The sequence below is a fragment of the Schistocerca piceifrons genome, chromosome 3 (assembly GCF_021461385.2).
Source record: "Schistocerca piceifrons isolate TAMUIC-IGC-003096 chromosome 3, iqSchPice1.1, whole genome shotgun sequence".
Taxonomy (NCBI): domain Eukaryota; kingdom Metazoa; phylum Arthropoda; class Insecta; order Orthoptera; family Acrididae; genus Schistocerca; species Schistocerca piceifrons.
The window spans coordinates 894,947,792-894,967,324 of NC_060140.1; the positions used below are offsets into that span (position 1 = coordinate 894,947,792).

The 19,533-nt window shown below is 42.2% G+C and overlaps 1 protein-coding gene across 1 annotated transcript in view; it reads right to left on the reverse strand.

Moving 5' to 3' along the window:
* Positions 1-19,533, reverse strand: part of LOC124788105 (myosin-I heavy chain) — a 193,617-nt gene that overhangs the window by 164,721 nt on the left and 9,363 nt on the right. The window lies entirely within an intron of this gene.

The following is a 19,533-nucleotide window of genomic DNA, read 5'->3' on the forward strand; positions in this document are numbered from 1 at the left end:
CTAAACACAAGGGTGTCAAGCATTTTTCTGATACATGAGACATATTCTGTTCAATAAAAGAAGTTTTTTTTAAGTTATCATCTGCTTACAGTAATTAAGACTGTTAAGCATTATGTTCTGATTATTAAGTGCCTAATTTAGATTCTAGCAGTTGCTGCTAACACATGTCTAGAAGTCCAGACATTAAAAATTTAGGTCATTAATCACATAAATGATAACATATTTATTTACATTACTAATTAATTTATCTGTGTGCTCAAATGCTGTCTTAAATTTTCCATTTTTTCAGGTGCTATATCTAGAATTCAAATAAAGTCAGAGAACTTCTGTCAGTGAAGTCAGTTTGTGTTGTTATTTATTAGATTAGATTAGATTAATACTAGTTCCATGGATCATGAATACGATATTTCGTAATGATGTGGAACGAGTCGAATTTTCTAATACATGACATAATTAGGTTAATTTAACAACATACTTAAGTTAATATAACAACTTTATTTTTTTGTGTTTTTTGTTTTTCTTTATTTTTTATTTTTATTTATTTTTATTTTTTAAATATTTTTTTTTCTTTTTTTTCTTAATTTATATCTAAAAATTCCTCTATGGAGTAGAAGGAGTTGTCATTCAGAAATTCTTTTAATTTCTTCTTAAATACTTGTTGGTTATCTGTCAGACTTTTGATACTATTTGGTAAGTGACCAAAGACTTTAGTGCCAGTATAATTCACCCCTTTCTGTGCCAAAGTTAGATTTAATCTTGAATAGTGAAGATCTAAAGAACAATTGATTTGTATATGTGATGACAGGTAACCATGGGATGCTTGAGAGGATGGATTTTGAGTCCAGTTGCAGCACAGTATCCTTTCTCCTTGTTTTGTAAAACAAAAACTGTATTAAACTTGATCTTGTAACACCAAAAATAACTAGTGAGTCAGTAAAAGCAACACACATTATTATGTCCTCACAGATCTGCAGTCACACATTTTCAGCATGATGAATTTGCTGTCATACAGTATATTAACTACATGCCAAAAGTTGATAGTAGTGGTTGACTTTTATTTCAAAGCTTTTTCCTTTTTTAGGATTTTTCATTGTTTACCTTTTCTGAGGGACCACTGTTGCAGACCTAAAATGAAACATTAGAGTGGTTACAAGAAATGAAAGTTAGATTTTTGCGAAGGACCTCTTAGACCCTAAAAATTACCAGTTAGCAAGAAAAGAGATTGGCAAGGTTTGCGCTCTAGTTGATAATATCCTACATGATAATATCGTATATGATCCTACAATGGAAACCATTCGTTCTAGAAAACTAATTCTCGTCTTATTTAAAAGGAAATTTCGTTGCCTTCAAGGTTTTTTCTAATAAATTTTTGCTAAAAGTTATAGATTTTGTGGTGGCCGACCTAATACTTTTCAGGCGAAGTTGTGGTGGATATCTTCGAAAGTGATTTCTCATACAAAGGTCTGGAACCATCACAAAGTTTAATTGCTATATGCATACTTTCTAGTTTTTAAATTCCCTGTGTTTTTCATTTTCTACGTGGGTACTCCAGCACTACAGCCGATACGGCGCCTTCTATGACCACCAGTGGCGTACGTCGGCCCCACATAATGCCACCCCAAAATAGCAGGGAACCTCCACTTTGCTGCACTCGCTGGACAGTGTGTCTTTAAGGCGTGTAATGCTGTCGCCTTCTACCAACATGTCTATATATACACATTAAAGAAAAGTTTTGCATCACCTCGGTTCCGTGAGTTCCGGAACCTCTACAGAAAATTGGAATAGAGATCAACATAACCATCATTTCTGACATTTTTATTGCTCATGAAAACCACACATTGCATGTTGTACCATCATACAGTGAGACCTTTAGAGGTGGTGGTCCAGACTGCTGTACACACCAGTACCTCTAATACCCAGTAGAACGTACTCTTGCATTGATGCATGCCTGTATTCGTCGTGACATACTATCCAAAAGTTCATCAAGGTACTGCTGGTCCAGATTGTTCCACTCCTCATCGGCGATTCGGCGTAGATCCCTCAGAGTGGTTGGTGGGTCACGTCGTCCATAACAGCCCTTTTCAATCTAATTCCAGGCATATTCGATAGGGTTCATTTCTGGAGAACCTGCTGGCCACTCTAGTCGAGCGATGTCGTTATCCTGAAGGAAATCATTCACAAGATGTGCATGATGGGGGCGCGAATTGTCGTCCATGAAGACGAATGCCTCGCCAATATGCTACCCATACGGTTCCACTATCGGTTGGAGGATGGCATTCATGTATCGTACAGCCGATACAGCGCCTTCTATGACCACCAGTGGCGTACGTCGGCCCCACATAATGCCACCCCAAAATAGCAGGGAACCTCCACTTTGCTGCACTCGCTGGACAGTGTGTCTTTAAGGCGTTTAGCCTGGCCGAGTTGCTTCCAAACACGTCTCTGGTTGAAGGCATATGCGACACTCATCAGAGAAGAGAACGTGACGCCAGTCTTGAGCGGTCCATTAGGCATGTTGCTGGGCCCATCTGTATCGCACTGCACGGTATCGTGGTTGCAAAGGTGGACCTCGCCATGGACGTCGGGAGAGAAGTTGTGCATCACGCAGCGTATTGCGCACAGTATGAGTCGTAACGCGACGTCCTGTGGCTGCACGAAAAAGCATTATTCATCATGATGACGTTGCTGTCAGTGTTCCTCCCGAGGTAGCGGTCATCCACTGCAATAGTCGCCCTTGGGCGGCCTGAGCGAGACATGTCACCAATAGTTCCTGTCTCTCTATATCTCCTACATATCCGAACAACATCGCTTTGGTTCACTCCGAGACGCCTGGACACTTCCGTTGTTGAGAGCCCTTCTTGGCACAAAGTAACGATGCGGACGCGATCGAACCGCGGTATTGGCCGTCTAGGCATGGTTGAGCTACAGACAACACGAGCCGTGTACCTGCTACCTGATGGAATGACTGAACTGATCGGCTGTCGGACCCCCTCCGTCGAACAGGCGCTGCTCATGTACGGTTGTTTACATCTTTGGGCGGGCTTAGTGACATCTCTGAACAGCCAAAGGGAAACAATCAATATCCATAGTCAACGTCTATCTTCAGGAGTTCTGGGAAACGGGGTGATGCAAAACTTTTTTTGATGTGTGTACATGCTTTAACATGAACGCCCTGGGCAAGGTACGGACAGGGTTCGCATTGTTGCCGGTCCCATGCGACAGTGGCGGTACGCGATTCACGTGGTTTGCGTTTGAAGAAAGTGTGTATTCTGCAAATTATATCTCCCCGTTGATTTGTAGAATTTGTCTCTTACAACCACTATCAGCGATGACAATTCGCAACAGTTGAAATAAAAATGCACTGAAAGAACTCGCTACGATCACGTTTAACGCTATCATTGGCTACATTTACAGTAGAGCGCTCAGAGCAGAGAACGTAGAACAAGCCTACATCGCCCGTCATCGTTCGTGACGGCGTGACACCAACTATTACATAAATGTCCTGCATAGCGTAACAATCACACTGGACCGACACTTTTATTCGACAATACGCCTCAGACACTTTGAGAACATTTATTCACAGTGTGTATTAACACTTAAGTGAAAGATTTGGGAGGGGGGGGGGGCAATAAGGGACGCTTGGCGCTTTCCCCTATCCCTTCCTGGAATCAGGAACGCAGAAGTTTTATTCATTACAGCATTCTCATACACTTCTAAAAGTGAGTGTGTAACCATCAATTCTCTGGTACATTGTTGTTCGTAACATGACACGATTCGAAACTGACAAACCGAGTTACATGAAAAATGGCAATTTTAGAGTCTTTTTTTCTCCATCTCCCCCTGGACAATTTCCTGCGGATGCCCAAGGTAATGCTTTTTACTATGTGACGACATGACATAGTTTATACCACTGCATGATGTTTAAAGTCCGTAACTCGAATTTTTCAATATCATGGTGATGCTCCAGTGGATTTGTCACATCTGAAGATAGCTATAAATTTGCTGAAACACGTAATGTGGATACTGTAATGATTAGTCGATCTTGATGTAATAAGTCGTTAAGTTTAATTAACTTTATCAAAAATTTCTAGTGATTATGATAATAATGGACAGAATAATTAAAGTGTGTTATTTGGTATTTGGTGACATAAGTTATTCGTATATTTGCATTGGAGCGTTTCCTGATAGAGTAAAATATGCTTAAGTTAACCCACTGTATAAGTAAGTAGGCGGCCACGGTGGCCGAGCGGTTCTAGGCGCTTCAGTCAGAAACCACACGACCGCTACGGTCGCAGGTTCGAATCCTGCCTCGGGCATGGATGTGTGTGATGTCCTTAGATTAGTTAGGTTTAAGTAGTTCTAAGGTCTAGGGGACTCATGATCTCAGATGTTAAGTCCCATAGTGCTCAGAGCCATTTTTTGAACAATTTTTATAAAAAAATAGATAAAGGAAGACCATTAAATTTCTGTCCCGTTTCACCTTTGACATTATGTCAATCCAATCCAGACGCATAAAGTAGTCCTTTGTATTGACTTGACACAGCTGCAGCATTTCCGCTGCTACCGAATACAAACAACGGCACTTTATCAATAAACTGCACCATTTTATTTAAGCTACTCTAATAGAAATCTGCTACGGTATTTTGCCTGCGGGATTTCAAAGGAATGCAAAAAAAAAAAAAAAAAAAAAAAAAAAAAATAGTTACGTAATTTTGTTTTTTGGAGGCGATGATTAAAGCATTATGACTACCAATAGTATTAAACGAATGTGACATTTTTCCACTTCCACTGTATTTATTTAAGCTTCCTGTTGTGAAACTAGTTTCGAATGTTGATGCCATAATTCCGTGTTTAGCTAGAAAAAAGATGCCATACGTGTAAAAATGGCAGCGTATTCATATTGGTTTTGGTTTACAAATTCAACTCTTCTTGATAGCTTGACAAATAGGTGAGCCATTTATCATGCCTTATGTGCAGAAATTTCTAAACGGGAATTGCGGACCTGTCAACTTTTAAGTAAAGCATCTATAGGCGCTGTCGCGCATTATCCTTCCATATAATCCTACTGTCATTACAGTAAAACATGGTAGTTTTCCATTGGGAAACCCTACAAGCATCCATCACGTGGCCTCAGTATTTCCTCATACTTCGTTTACATGGGTATCAGCTGAAAAATTGCCGTCTGTTTCAGATGAGAATGTCTGGAGACGTGTCACGTAATTATGAAGGGTGGGGCCATTAGCAGCTCATTCAGCAAGCGGGTAAGTACCTTGGTCAGGTGAGTTGCTTACGTCTAAAAATCCATTCATTTACATTCTCTTTCCGTTCTGTGTATCAATGTACATAGTTATTTTCCTTGTGAAACGTCAGCTTTAATTACTTCCTTTTCAATTATTTCCGTTTGACTCGTTCAACTTATATCGATTGTACACAGAATTCCTTCTGAAAAATCGAACTGGGCTTTGCATGGGATTATCTTTAGAATTTTTCAATGCATTTAGTAGTTCCAGATGCGTCCTCGGATACTGTGATCACGGAAGAATAATTCTGTTATCGCATGACTTGCACTCAGCCATTGAGCCACACATTATCATTATAGCAAAAAGAATTACACCTACGGAATTCATAAAATAAAGAACGTTTGTCGTAGAAGCAGTGTAAGTTATTTCCCGTGAAACTTTGCGTCTTGTGGATGTGATCAGTTTTACGCGACATAGGCTGCCCGCTGCATCAATAATGGAGGACCCGTTCCGAAAAGCTGTAATAAACCAAGAAAGGAGGCACATCGTGAGTCTTATTTGTTAATTGAAGTTGTGATTCAGTGTTACCCATGAGCATCTGCTTAAAACAGCGTTAGGTTTACGATTATGTATTTATACAATTGTGCACATCTTTGGTTTCCGATGCTCTAGAATAGCCGTGTATGCAGAAATATAAGACAATTTTTTTCGTAGCAGTGATTATTTTCGTGTTAGCCTTCTAAAAATCCGTATTTTTATTGCGCAACTGAAGTTTCAAATGCATTTGAACCATAACATAATGGAGATACATTAGGCTAAAAGCTGTCTTTTTTTAAAGTTTTGTTTCCGATTTTAATTACTATTTCGCTTTGTTGCAGGACATTCATTCGTTCCAGCTGGGTAACATGTCATCTACAACATAATGATTGTCTGGAGAGGGGTACGAAACTAATTAAAAAACGCATTTGACTATGTGTATTTTGACAATTGTTCTCTTAAGTACTTACGATTTTTGCCGATGTTATTCTCTTCATGTTCTACAAATTGGCAAAAATAGTAAGTATTTAAAAAAACGTAAATCGCACGAGGTTGGAATCGTTTTTAATTCATTTACAATCATTTTGATGCAGATGGAAGCGTACCTAGCAAAATGAATCAACGTTCTACAACAAAACAACGTAATAATTATAGTAAAAAATATCGGAACAGCATCAACAAATAATTTTAGTATACATAGATTTTCTTCTTCGAAAACACTCAAATGCACTAAGCGTTTACATGGTCATGCTATCATCATCAGGTGGATATCTTTCCGTTTATGCGAGCATTGCATTTATTACATGTACATGTGTTGTCATTTTGCTAGGCAACGACAGGAGAACAAGATTACGTGTCCTCTAGTAAAAATGGTGAAACTTTGAGTTAATTACCTTCTTATGAAGATGAGGCGTGGTACTAAGACATTAAATGATCACTAATATGGAATGATTAGAGCAAAAACTCTTTGTTATTTATACATTATCTAATTAGTCTCAGCTCTCGAAAAACACTCATTTACGAACTAAGAATTAACAAAAATGAAGCAAAAGTTTTGTTATTCTAGTCACAGTTCAAATTTGAAATTTAGTCACCCTCTTAAAAGAACACACTTGTCACTCTGGAGGACGGTAGGTGGTGTAGAACTGGTAAGTTTTGGCTGTGAAGTGGTGTTTTACGTGACTTTTGTTGTATGAAATCAGTAGAGTAAGATAAGTCAACAGGGAGACGTGACCCGGTATGGCAGAAAGACACTATCGTGTTTTTGTATAATGTGACAATGGTCACAGTGAAAATGAAATGTCGGGTGGCTAGGGCCTCCGGTCGGGTAGACTGGTCGCCTATTGCAAGTCTTTCTAGTTGACGCCACTTCGGCAACTTGTGTGTCGATGAGGATGAAATGATGATGAAGACAACACAAAACCCAATCCCTGAGCGGAGACAGTCTCCGACCCAGCCGAGAATTGAACACGGGCCTCTTTGCACAGCATATGTCTGCGCTGACAACTTTTTTGTGATTGTTCGTAGTATTTGGTTCAAATGGCTCTGAGCACTATGGGACTTAACTTCTGAGGTCATCAGTCCCCTAGAACTTAGAACTACTTAAACCTAACTAACCTAAGGACATCACAAACATCCATGCCCGAGGCAGGATTCGAACCTGCGACCATAGCGGTCGCGCGGTTCCAGACTGTAGCGCCCAGAACCGCTCGGCCACCACGGCCGGCTCGTAGTATTTCGTGGTAGCGGACGTCACGTGACATTCGAAGTTTGTTGCTGATCTCTTCAACTGAGTTTCTTTTACTACAGAGAGGAGCCAGCTTTCTGACCGAACACGCTGAGCTACCATGACCATTCAGCTTTCGAGGCGGACAATTGTCACAAGCTGCCCGATTTGCTGGTGTTCCGACTCGTACTGTTCAGTGTGTATGCGAGGAATGGTGAACAACTGGCGACCATGTAACTCGGCGTATGAACAGTGGTCGTAAAAAGAACCTAACCAACAGGAACGAGATACCATTTTCGTGCCTATTTTTAGCTCGACAGTAATTGTTACTGGCAATGAATCAATGAATGCAGGCCTGTCTCGACCGTTTCCGAGATTGTTGCGAAGGGAACTGCATGAAAAGGACGTCTGGAGTCAGGTATGTCGCAAAAGGCCGTTGCTCGAGCGGCACGTAATGCTACACGTCTTCAATGAGCCTAACAACCTAGCAAATGGACAGTAGCTGACAGGAAGCGAGAAATGTCGTTGCACGGCACTGGCAGTAGCTGATGTCAGGCGCCTACAGACAAAATCCAGCGACGAGACGAATCTCACAATTTTATCCCACGCAGTTGGCAATGGTACTCGAGTTTGCTGAGTGATAATAAAAATTAATATCAAACAGAGCTTACTAAAAGAAAAGTATTTACACTGAGCTGTAAGCAGATAAAATTGATGTTCGAGTCTGTGGAGATTGTGGCATCGTAAATGAGCTTGCGAGAGAACAGCTAGTCTAAATGGCTCTCGCCGTATGAACGGCAGCGGTTCGGGGTGTGCTGATTGCTGGTCCCACTGAGCGGATGCGGCAAGAAAGAAGCAAAAACAGAAAACGGAAAAAGAAAAGAAAAAAACTGACCGGGTCCTAACAGCCAGCGTCCATTTCTTCATTATTATTCTCGGAATTCGGAACGGTCTTTTTTTTAAATTTTGTTTCGCTCAGTCCGACTCGTAGGTATGTGGTCGTTTCCCTCCCGCCCCTTGCCTTCCCACCACCCCGGCTGCCTGGCAGCGGAGGATTCTTCCACAGCTCTTATTGTGGAGAAACCCGTTCTGTGGCTCGTAGCTTGCCGGCCGTCGCACCTCGCCTGGTATTCGTTAGTCTTTGTCGGTAGCGAGCGCTCGGAAAACATACCACAAAACAAGGAGGTGTTAACGAGCTGGGATCCCTCGCTTACACATAAAGCGTCATGATACTATTTGTCGCTAACAGCCAACAGCTAACAGTTCTCTGGGTATGTCACAATATAGTGAACCGCGAGGCTACGAGAATGTTATCCTTTTATCTGTTAAAATCGTTTCGTATGCGAGAATCTTTGTACGTTTGCTGGATAGGGCATATGGCCTAAGTCTTACTTGTAGAATGTTTGAGGAAAGCGCTTCGGCTCAGTTTAGATTTCACGTAGCAATCAACAGTTCGCCAGCTGCTTATCAAAATAATGCAGCAGATGGGCGAGCTTGATTAATACGGTGTTAGATCGTCTTCGGCGTGTTCAGCTGCGATTCGTCAAAGAAGGAAGACAGAGCACAATTTCGGGTAGGACCAGGATGGAAAAGAAAACTGGACGTGCCCTTTCGAAGGAAACATCTCAGCATTCGCCTTGAACTGTCTGAGGGAACATGGTGAAAATGTACAATCAGTAAGGTCAGATGCGTATTTGAAGTCAAGTCCTCCCATATGCAGGTCCAACCGTTTAGGGACTGATCCACGTTGCTCAGTTATTCGTCCTAGGAAGAACGACCACGGCTTGTGAACTGTACATAGGAAACTTGTGCCACTTCAGGTAAACGTCATCAAAATTTTCGTTACCACTTGATGTGCTGGTCTCGTAGGTAGGTGCCATTGCCTGTGGACTGACTAAAAATTTTTTTAAGTTATATATCGTGCACACATATATGTAGTTGGAATTTAAAAACTTTTTAGGTTTATCAGACTTTCGATCTTAAATACGCATATTTTGGTATTGATGATGTTAAATCATGAATACCGCAGATGAAACTTCAATTTAACAGTAATCATCACAGAAAAAAAAAAGGAATTCTAGTATTCAAATATGTAAGCAGACGCGTGTTATTTCTGTTTATATTTCTTTTACAGCGTATTTACATCTAAAAAGAACACACATACACACAAAACAAGATTAAAACAAAATTTTGCGTAGTATAGTGTGATGCAAATTGAAACATGGAAAGATAAACAGTCCAACATTACATTCACAGCACTCTTACGCTCACATTCATTTCCGATGTACCTGGAGCAGAACCCTTCGTAACAGCACTAACTGTGGAAATACAACGATAAAGTATGCAGCTACTTATCTTAGGAAAATATAGAATTGGTACAATTTTCAGAGGACGTGTAATCTGAATCGTCATCGAATACTTCGCCTTCATCGTCTGTAGACTTGGCCAACAGCTTTGCAAATCATTTTCTCCAAACGCTTCCCATCACTGCACATTTTGAACACAAAATCAACGCAAAAGCACGAAACAGAGACAAGTAGAATGAAACCTAATTCCTACGAAGCGAGAGACAATAACAAGGGTTTCCAAAACGATGAATTGTTCAAGTGATACCGCTGCAGTCATATACGAAGCATGCAGACCTCACAGATGATCCTGAGAGCCATAAAAGTACGTTCGAAACTGCAGAAAATTTTCGTAACTGAGGTGACGAAATACTAAGTCAGCCGCACATTCTCATTTCTCGCAAGCGCCGTCATATTACGTCAGCCACGTGCTAATTGTCATCATGCTCAAAGAAAGTGAGACGCGTTAATTGGGCCATTGATTTATGGAGAAAAGGCTTCGCTGTTACGCAAGGACAAATGTACTCTGTGATGCACTTTCTCGCACAGAATAGCCAAATAGCACTTGCATGGAATTCTCTGTCAGTACGGAACAATAGAACGAACGGACCATGAAGACCATCACTCCTAGTGCAGCGGTAGACAATATTCAATCACAAGTATATATTTCATTGGACGCTGTCGTTGTAAACAAAATGAAGGATTGTCATATTACCCTCTTCAAGTCATCCGTGGTCTATGCTGAATAGCTTCTGCGCCATTTGTTCCGTCGTATTGCTGTGTTAAAAATGGTTCAAATGGCTCTGAGCACTGTGGGACTTAACAACATCTGAGGTCATCAGTCCCGTAGAACTTAGAACTACTTAAACCTAACTAACCTAAGGACATCACACACATCCATGCCCGAGGTAGGATTCGAACCTGCGACCGCAGCGGTGGCGCGGTTCCAGACTGAAGCGCCTAGAACCGCTCGGCCACAACAGCCGGCATTGCTGTGTTAACAGAGTTCTGTAGCTCAATTCTGCTGCAACTTAGACTGTACTATGATATGGGAAAGCAGTTGTGCGAGATGAGGTCAGAGTTCTTGATGTATACGGTTTGATATCTAATCTATTTCGCCACTAAAAAATGGTTCAAATGGCTCTGAGCACTATGGGACTTAACATCTGAGGTCATCAGTCCCCTAGAACTTAGAACTACTTAAACCTAACTAACCTAAGGACATCACACACATCCATGCCCGAGGCGGGATTCGAACCTGCGACCGTAGCGGTCGCGCGGGTCCAGACTGTAGCGCCTAGAACCGCTCGGCCACGCCGGCCGGCTATTTCGCCACTGTATGTGGGCGGACAAGTCTGTCGTGATCGAGTTCTGGAACGCTGCTACACAAATTAATTATATGTACAATGTAACTGGACACTATTGCAACGCACTTGTGCAGGTTAGGTTAGTCAGAAACATGAATCTGACGAGGCTGACAACTAAGTCCCAAACGAAACAGTCATTTCCAAAAGTAAACACCCGTCCGTTACCAGCGTAGCTGCACAAAGGGCTGCGGCGTTTCCTAACCTCGTGGGCTGTTCACAATAGGCGATTGAGTCCAGCCTAGTGGCTGTAAGAGATTGCAGGGCACTCTCACTTCTGATACAGTGCCATGCCGCTTAATGTTCTATAGATGCTTGATAGTGGAGTAGTTTTAGGGCCATACCACGGATTCACATGTATGAAGTGAGGTAAAGCGATTAGTCTGGCTAGTGTCGTGTGTTGGTCCCCATCTGATCACTTTGTTCACCATAGATCGCATATCATTGAAAGCGTTTGTCCAACCAAAAAAGTTGGTGTGCCATTAGCCATTTTTTGTCTTGTGATGTTAAGAATGAATAAATCTATTGTTATTTGACCACAACTCCTCCCAGTGTTCTGATTAACATTACCTTTGCCATTTTTATTAAAGTCATGATTGCAATTGAAAGAGCAGAACCTTGCAGCTGCTTTCTTTACCGACAGCTGCTAAGTGCGAACTCCGGACTGCACTCTAGATTAACTCTGGTGCTGCCGATGAACAACTCTGGCTCCTGCTGAGACGTATACTAGACGAACTCTTGGCCCCGCTCAGTAATGAACTCTGCTGCTGACTCACTGGATCGCGAGGTGTACCCCGAATTTGCGTGATTAGGTGACGCTGCGGCGATAATGTGCGCCCTGCTCGTTGGTTACCCAAGCGGGGTGATGTCATCGGCTTGCTCGATTGATGCAGGTGACGAGGCGTGGCGAAATAGTGCAGCCGTCGCTAGCAACTTCTGTGGACAACCGCCTAAGTGCCTGCCGCTGTAGACTACGATGACACGCTACCGTGATGGAAGGTGTACTACCCAGCAGTGGTACTGGCGAGGGACACCACAGTTCTGATGTGTTATATCGCACTAGCCCTGCGGCTCTTGTTCTGATATCATCTGGTTTTCTCCGATACTAACACTGAGGACTGATTTTCGTAAACTACTACTCTTCACCAATTACATTCAGTCACGAGCTGTCTGTGCCTTATGGCCGTGGAACTGTAGGTATACTTGATACCAGGCGCGGCTCGTGGTTTCTGTACGGGGGAAGGCTGTGGCATTTATTGATCAGAGCCAACATAGACCTCGGGTTACGCTACAGATTAGTCTGACGTAAACAACTAAGAATTCAGGGGGAGGGGGTGGGCAGATCACGCTCTACCCATAATTTTACGTACTGTATCTTCTATAATCAGGTATTAAATATCATTAGAAGCTAACTTCGTGTTAAAATCTTTGGTTAGTGTTTTTATACGTCATTATTGCATTTTCTGACACTTTGCAGCAAATCATATGAAAAGACGCGTTTCGGAGAGATCTTTAATGCGGGTCTGGAAGCACCAAGTTCTTTCACTTTCATCCTATGGCCGTGTTCCAAGTTTTTACCTATTAATTTGCACACTGAATTCATATTGCGCTTGTTTCACACTCGCGGTATCTTGCAGGTATTCACCAGCAAGTAAAACTCACTAAAATCCTGCAAAATATACTCCGAAAAAGAAACTTGCTAATATCACACGGTATCAACAAAAGCAGTCAGCATCAGCAAGCAAGGAAGGTAAAGTAACGGGACAAATTTCGCGCGTTTTGTCCTCTAACCACTTATGAAACTCTCGCTAGATGGCAGTACTGGTACGTTACTGTAGTGTAGTGCACTCTGGCGGGATATTTGCAAACTTATTCTAAATGTGGATAAAATAGCCAATAGCAGAAACAAAACAACTATGTAAAACATTATCAAAACAATAATACTAAATGTCGATTAATGACGCATCGAAGCGTAGTAGAGATATGCAGAGACAGAGATTGGATAGCGAAGTTTCGGCCACTCTACATTCCTTTATTACATAGATAGTGGAACCTGAAAAATATGTGGTGGTTGGTACGACACCCTTAGGCTGCAAGCCCTGAGCCTTCGGGTCGCCCATAAAGAGCAGTACTTTGTAGAAGCCACGCCCCCAAACCGCTACTACATGCAGCTTACGGACGTTTCAAGGCGCAGCCTAAACACTACTAACCATTCGGAAAACATCTATCGATACAAACAGTTCCAAAAATGTTGACCGTCGTTATTTTAATCGGAACGGGAAATATGCGAAATTCGTCCTGATAATTTAAATTATGTAATACGTTCTTGCGAAATTTACTTTAACATATATTTTGGGGCGGCTCCGCCTCAGAGCCTTTAATTACGAGCCGCGCCTGCTTGATACACTGGGTCTACAGCAGTGGTCGTCAAACTATTTTGCTCAAGAGGCAATACTGACTTGCTAATATATTTACATAAATTAGTATTTTACAAGCTGTAAGGTACCCATTATTTGCAGACAAGAGCGCATTTTACCCAATTCCCAGTTTTGCTATATCACATCAGTGATGTGAATGTATCAGCGCTGCAGTATGTATGGAGTAAAGAGCGAGCGGTAGGTTCCCACGCTGGCTAGCAGAGGCTTTTGTCGTCTTTCGATTTAAGGGCCAGTGAAATTAGATGTTGATGCAGAAATCGCTCGTGACGTCAGCATAAAGATATGTAGGGAAAGTATGTTTATTCTGACGCGAATCAAATAATTGTTATTAATAAATATTTGCTAACAAGAGTTGCCTTTTGGCCCTCAGACATTAGGTGGAGTCTACGGGTCATAGATACTACAGGGTGCGGCGCGGGAACTTCCTTATTCGAAACGCGCGGCACACAGCGGCTCTTACTCATTTTGCGTGGGTTTCAGTGTAATCAAAAGTGCGAGACTTAACGTTTTTTAAGGTTAGTTTAGTAACGATCATGCAGTGGGCAAGAGAGGAGTGTACGTTCGCCGTTGCAACCTACTTTTCCAATGGACGTTCGGTCATCAGAACTCAGCGTGCATTCAGGAAACAGTTCAACATCGCGCCTGCAGTCGTGTTCCTGATGGGAAACCAATACTTCTGTGTGTGGACACCGTTATGGATACTGGAAGTGTGTAGAAAAAGAAGCTAGGGCCTTCAAGAACCACCAGATAGCTTGAAAATATCGAGAGAGTCAGGATGTCGATTTTGAATTTCCCCAAGCGATCTGCACGCAAGTATGCAGCTACCCTTGCAATTTCTGAAAGCACAGTGAGACGAATTGTTCATGAAGAGTTGAAATTTCATTCGCATAAACTGCACACACTTCATCCACGTGATTTTGTTTCACGAAAAAATGCATGTGAAGCCTTGATCGATGAGTTCCCTCATGACGCCTTAGTGTTCTTCAGCGATGAGGCCGATTTGCATTTGTCTGGTTGCGTAGCACGAACCCCCGAGAACTTCATGAGCAGTGCCTGCAAACAGAACGTGTGGTTGTTTGGTGTGCACTATCTAATGTTGGCAGGTGGCATTGTTGGCCCATGGTTTTTCGAAGAGAACGATAAGACAGTGACGGTCACTTCTGAGCGTTATGTCCTGATGACTGAACAGTTTTTTCTTCCATAACTTGAAGGAGTGGATGTGGGTGATGCCACAGCTCACACGGCGCGAACATCGTCATCCAAGTTGCGCGAACACTTCCCCGACCGTCTCATCTCTTTGAGGGGCGACCTCCAGTGGCCAGCACGCTCGCCAGATTTAGCGCCATGCCACTTTTTCTTTGGGTCTACCTCAAGTCCTTGGTGTTTACCAATCGTCCGCAGACCCTGGCTGAGCTACGGAACAATATTTGTGTTGCTATTGCCAACATCGACAGAGACATGTTGGAGAAAGTGGACCGAAACTTCAGATTTCGACTCTCCAAATGCATTGAGCAGAACGGAGGCCACCTTCAAGATATCGTTTTCAAAACTTAATGGAACAAAATTTAGGATATTACTCTTTGTAAAGAAAAAAGAATTAAATTGGTCTCTCATACTTTCTGATTTTTTATTTTTATTTTTTTAAATATGGAAGTTCCCACGCCGCATCCTGTATCTTTTAGTAATTTTACAATGCCAGGAAACGTTGATACTAATAAGTAAATGAATAACTTTGGCCTAACCGAAGTTATTTGATCTTATACGAACTATACCGATTGTATGTTCGAGGTACAGACTCTGCGCTGTAGTCGGCAGTCGTTGATAGGAAGGCTTTCTATATAGTCATGCGGTAGTCCATGCTCTTGTGCCGTTAATAGATAACTTATGACCATTGCGAACAAGTATATTTTCTTAAATCAACGCACCATAAGCGTATCCCGGGTAAAAATGATTTGCACAAAACAACCTCTTCCCGCTTCATTACGTAAAACTTCGTCAGTACTGCTGCACTGTCAGAATCCGTCGGCGCTGCTACGGCTCTGCAACGGGACATAAAACTACGAGGCCATCTCCATATAACAGGTAGGAAGAATTCCTACGCGGCGGGTCTAAGTCAGTTAAGGACGGACTGGCTTAATCATCGCAAAACTCTGGTGGAAAAGCGAGGCCAGTTACACTGTACGCCCATTATACCACCATGTACAGACTCACTGGCTAAACTGAGATATTTCTGGAGGTTTAGTACGAGTAGGGGGTTCTTCTAGAGCCCCCAGGAGGCTAGCTATAGTGAGGTCGCGATGAATTGACAGCTGGCCCCAAGTAATAATTGTTAGAAGTCGGTTTCGTGCCGATTGTTCGCTGTTTCAGACTGCTCCCATCCTCAACGCCCCAAAGTTGTGACACTGTATATAACTAAGTCATTATGCGATATGAGACACGGTCAAAATGTTGACTATGTTTTGAACATCATTTTTCTTCAACTCACTGCATTGTATTACACCAGCCTTAATTTAATTTCATATTCTTTTGCCACAAATGCGTTCCGCATTTGAAGATAACTCAGTAACGCGCATTCATGAATCTGTGTCACATTCGTGACAAAATTTATACCACACCCGCTGATCAGTACGAATCGCACGCGCCTATGAATTATCAGTACCGGACGACAAACAGTAAAATATTCTCCCTCTCACATCCTCTAACCTCGCAGTGGCCGCGTTACCAGTCCTCTGTTCCCGAGATAAGCGACCAACTTTACTAAGCTCACGGCAGAATTTACCAACGCCAAGCAAAATTAAACATATCTTAAGATACTACTGTCTCTGTAAGAAATTTTGTTTGTTGCTGAGCAGGAAAACTACACTCTTAAGAAGCTCTAAACGTTATGTGACGTTTTTGATTCAACTGTTAGTTGCTGGAGCACTTTTTATAAAATACGGCTGAGAACCGCGGGCCGCACGAAAACTTGTTTAGGGTCGCCTGCTGTTTGACGAACAACGCATGGGAAATGATACCGTTTGTTAAATAGCGTTAAATACTGACAAAGACGTATACAGGCGAACTGCCATATACGGTTTGGCTGACCAGCTATGGTCTTGGTAGTTCGTTGAAATGCCACCTGTAAAATTAGTCACCGGAAGATGAAGGAAGTACTATAACAGATATGGCCACTCTGTATTCTATTGGGGAATAAGAAAAGGGAAGTCGAGGAATTGCGATTGCTGATAGGCGCCTCTTAACCTCCCACCCATTATTTACATAGGGGAATATACAGCACACAAAGCTTTAATGTATTTTAGTTTTTTTGTTCATTAAATGTTTTATCAGTATATCGGTTTTGTTTCTATTCTGTTGTTCTTCGTAGTGATGTCGTTAGTAATAGATCGACGACATCCCTGTGATTAGGAAGTTACTCACCTTCGGCGTTCTATGTTATGAATATACAGTGCAATGATACAGATACTAAATTCTGTAATGTAATACCAACAACTACTCCATTGTTAAGAGATGTAGCATGAGTTTAGTTTTATAGCATGGATCCTTACTAGGAAAAAGGCGAAAGAAGGAAAATTAGAGTTTAACAGCGCGTCGAGACTAGGTCATTAGACATGGAGCACGTACTCGGACTGGGGAAGGGTAAGGAAGAAATCGGCCGTTACCTTTCAATGGGACCATCCCGGTGCTCATCTTAATATATTTACAAAATTTATTGAATCTCGCAATCTGGACGGCCAGACGGGTATTTGAACCACTGTCCTCCCGAATACGAGTCCACTGTTTTGCCACTGCGCCACCTGACTCGGTAAAAACTAGGTGAAGTGTCTACATTAATAGTTGGTACTAAAAAAATAAAAATTTCCCGACTGCAGCAAGAGATACCGCTTTCATCGTAATATCGTTAGAGTTGATGGATCATATTTTTTAGGAAAGTTTTCCACGCTCGTATAATACTCTTGTAAATGTTTCTGAGCTGGCGTAAATATCAGTTGGTTTTCCATAACATCAGTAGAAATTCCTCTCGTTTCGAAGCAAGGAGGAGTAACGAGTGGTCCTGCAAGAAGATATACCCAAAACAGAAATGCAGTTTGTGGAAGAATGGTGAGCATCATTGGGACTGCCTGCTACAGGCACAAAAACCAATGTGTGCTAAATGGCTGAGGGGTTAAATAAAACAATTTTAGGCAGTTGTTCCGGAATCGGAAATTTGTAAGGTCAGACCACAAGTGGAATATACTGCTTCTGTGGAAAATAGTTATTTTTCTGTATGAATGACTCCTGTACTTTTTAATAAGTATCCCACATATTTTCTATCTAGGGTCTACGTCCTTTGCAGAAAACGAATGGGAAGTTAAGTGGGAGACTGTTCGCAAATTTGTGTCCGTTTGTCATATCAGGAGTGCAACGAGATAGCAACATGGTGCAGGAATTATGTTTGATTAATATTATGTTGTCTACAGGTCAAAGTGTGGCCTGATTTGAAACAATTTTACAAGTTGAAACACGTCGTTTCCGAATCTGCAAATACTTGGGGAGTAATTACCCGATTTTGACTTTAATCGGAGCAGAGATTTTACGTTTCCTTTGAATCTGACCGTGTAAACAGCAGCGCCTTGAGACATAATCTTCACTCTCAGCAAGCCACTTGCAGGCGTCTTGCGTAGTTTCCGGCACCCCAGTGGGCCAGCGGTGCTCGCTTTTGTTTTCAGCCAGCAGTTTCACTATACATGCCAAACGTTATGATTCGAAAGTACTTGTGGCAGTGTGGAAACAGTATTGCAAGAATTCCCTGCCAAGAGATAACACAGCACAAGTATTGTTAGTCATTGTGGGTGGAAGATGTGTTGGGGATGATTGAGGTTCAGTGTACTGTACACAGTTTGTAGTCAGAAGCCTCATATTAGGACAGCATCTAAGAACGGAAGAGACAGACTCGCTGAAACATAATTAAAGTAAATAAACTATACCGGATTATGAATAAGTAACTCCGGTGGTCCAGGAGACGACTGCGCGAAAACTACATGATATACATAAAAATGGTTCAAAATGGTTCAAATGGCTCTGAGCACTATGGCACTTAACATCTATGGTCATCAGTCCCCTAGAACTTAGAACTAGTTAAACCTAACTAACCTAAGGACATCACCCAACACCCAGTCATCACGAGGCAGAGAAAATCCCTGACCCCGCCGGGAATCGAACATAAAATGACATATATCCATCGATAGAACATCTTTCCAAAGTTCGATTCGTTGTGGCGTAGTTGCTGAGTCCACCACTAGGGGGTAGGCGTGTCAGAACATGGCGTACAATGGACCGATACTTGCGTTTTGTGTCCTTGAATTCCCTAAATGTGAATCAGTTGCGACGCTTCAGCGTCGATTTCGTATCAATATCAGATAAATACATAAGTAGACAAATCAAACAGTGGGTGGTACAACACATTCTGTGCGCGTATATGTATATGAAGATGGTAGTAATGAGTATAATGGGCAGGGTCACTATGATTATAGTGCGGGACATTAAGTGGGTCTCACGGGAGGCGTGCCAGAGACAAGTGCCTGCATTCGCACTATCCTCTGTGTCCTCGGTGGCTTAGATGGATAGAACGTCTGCCATGTAAGCAGGAGATCCTGGGTTCGAGTCCCGGTCGGGGCACACATTTTCAACTGTCACCGTTGACTTATATCAACGCCTGTATGCAGCTAGGGGTATTCATTTCACTGTAATTTCAAAACTTCAGTATATTCTGAAGTTTAGAATTACAAGTTCACTGTCAAGCCCGTGCTAATCCTTACACAGCCATGCACAAACCCTTTCGTTCACGTTAGCAAGTTCATGGTAACGTATTTCCCGACATCAGAACAGCCACTAGACAGGAATTGT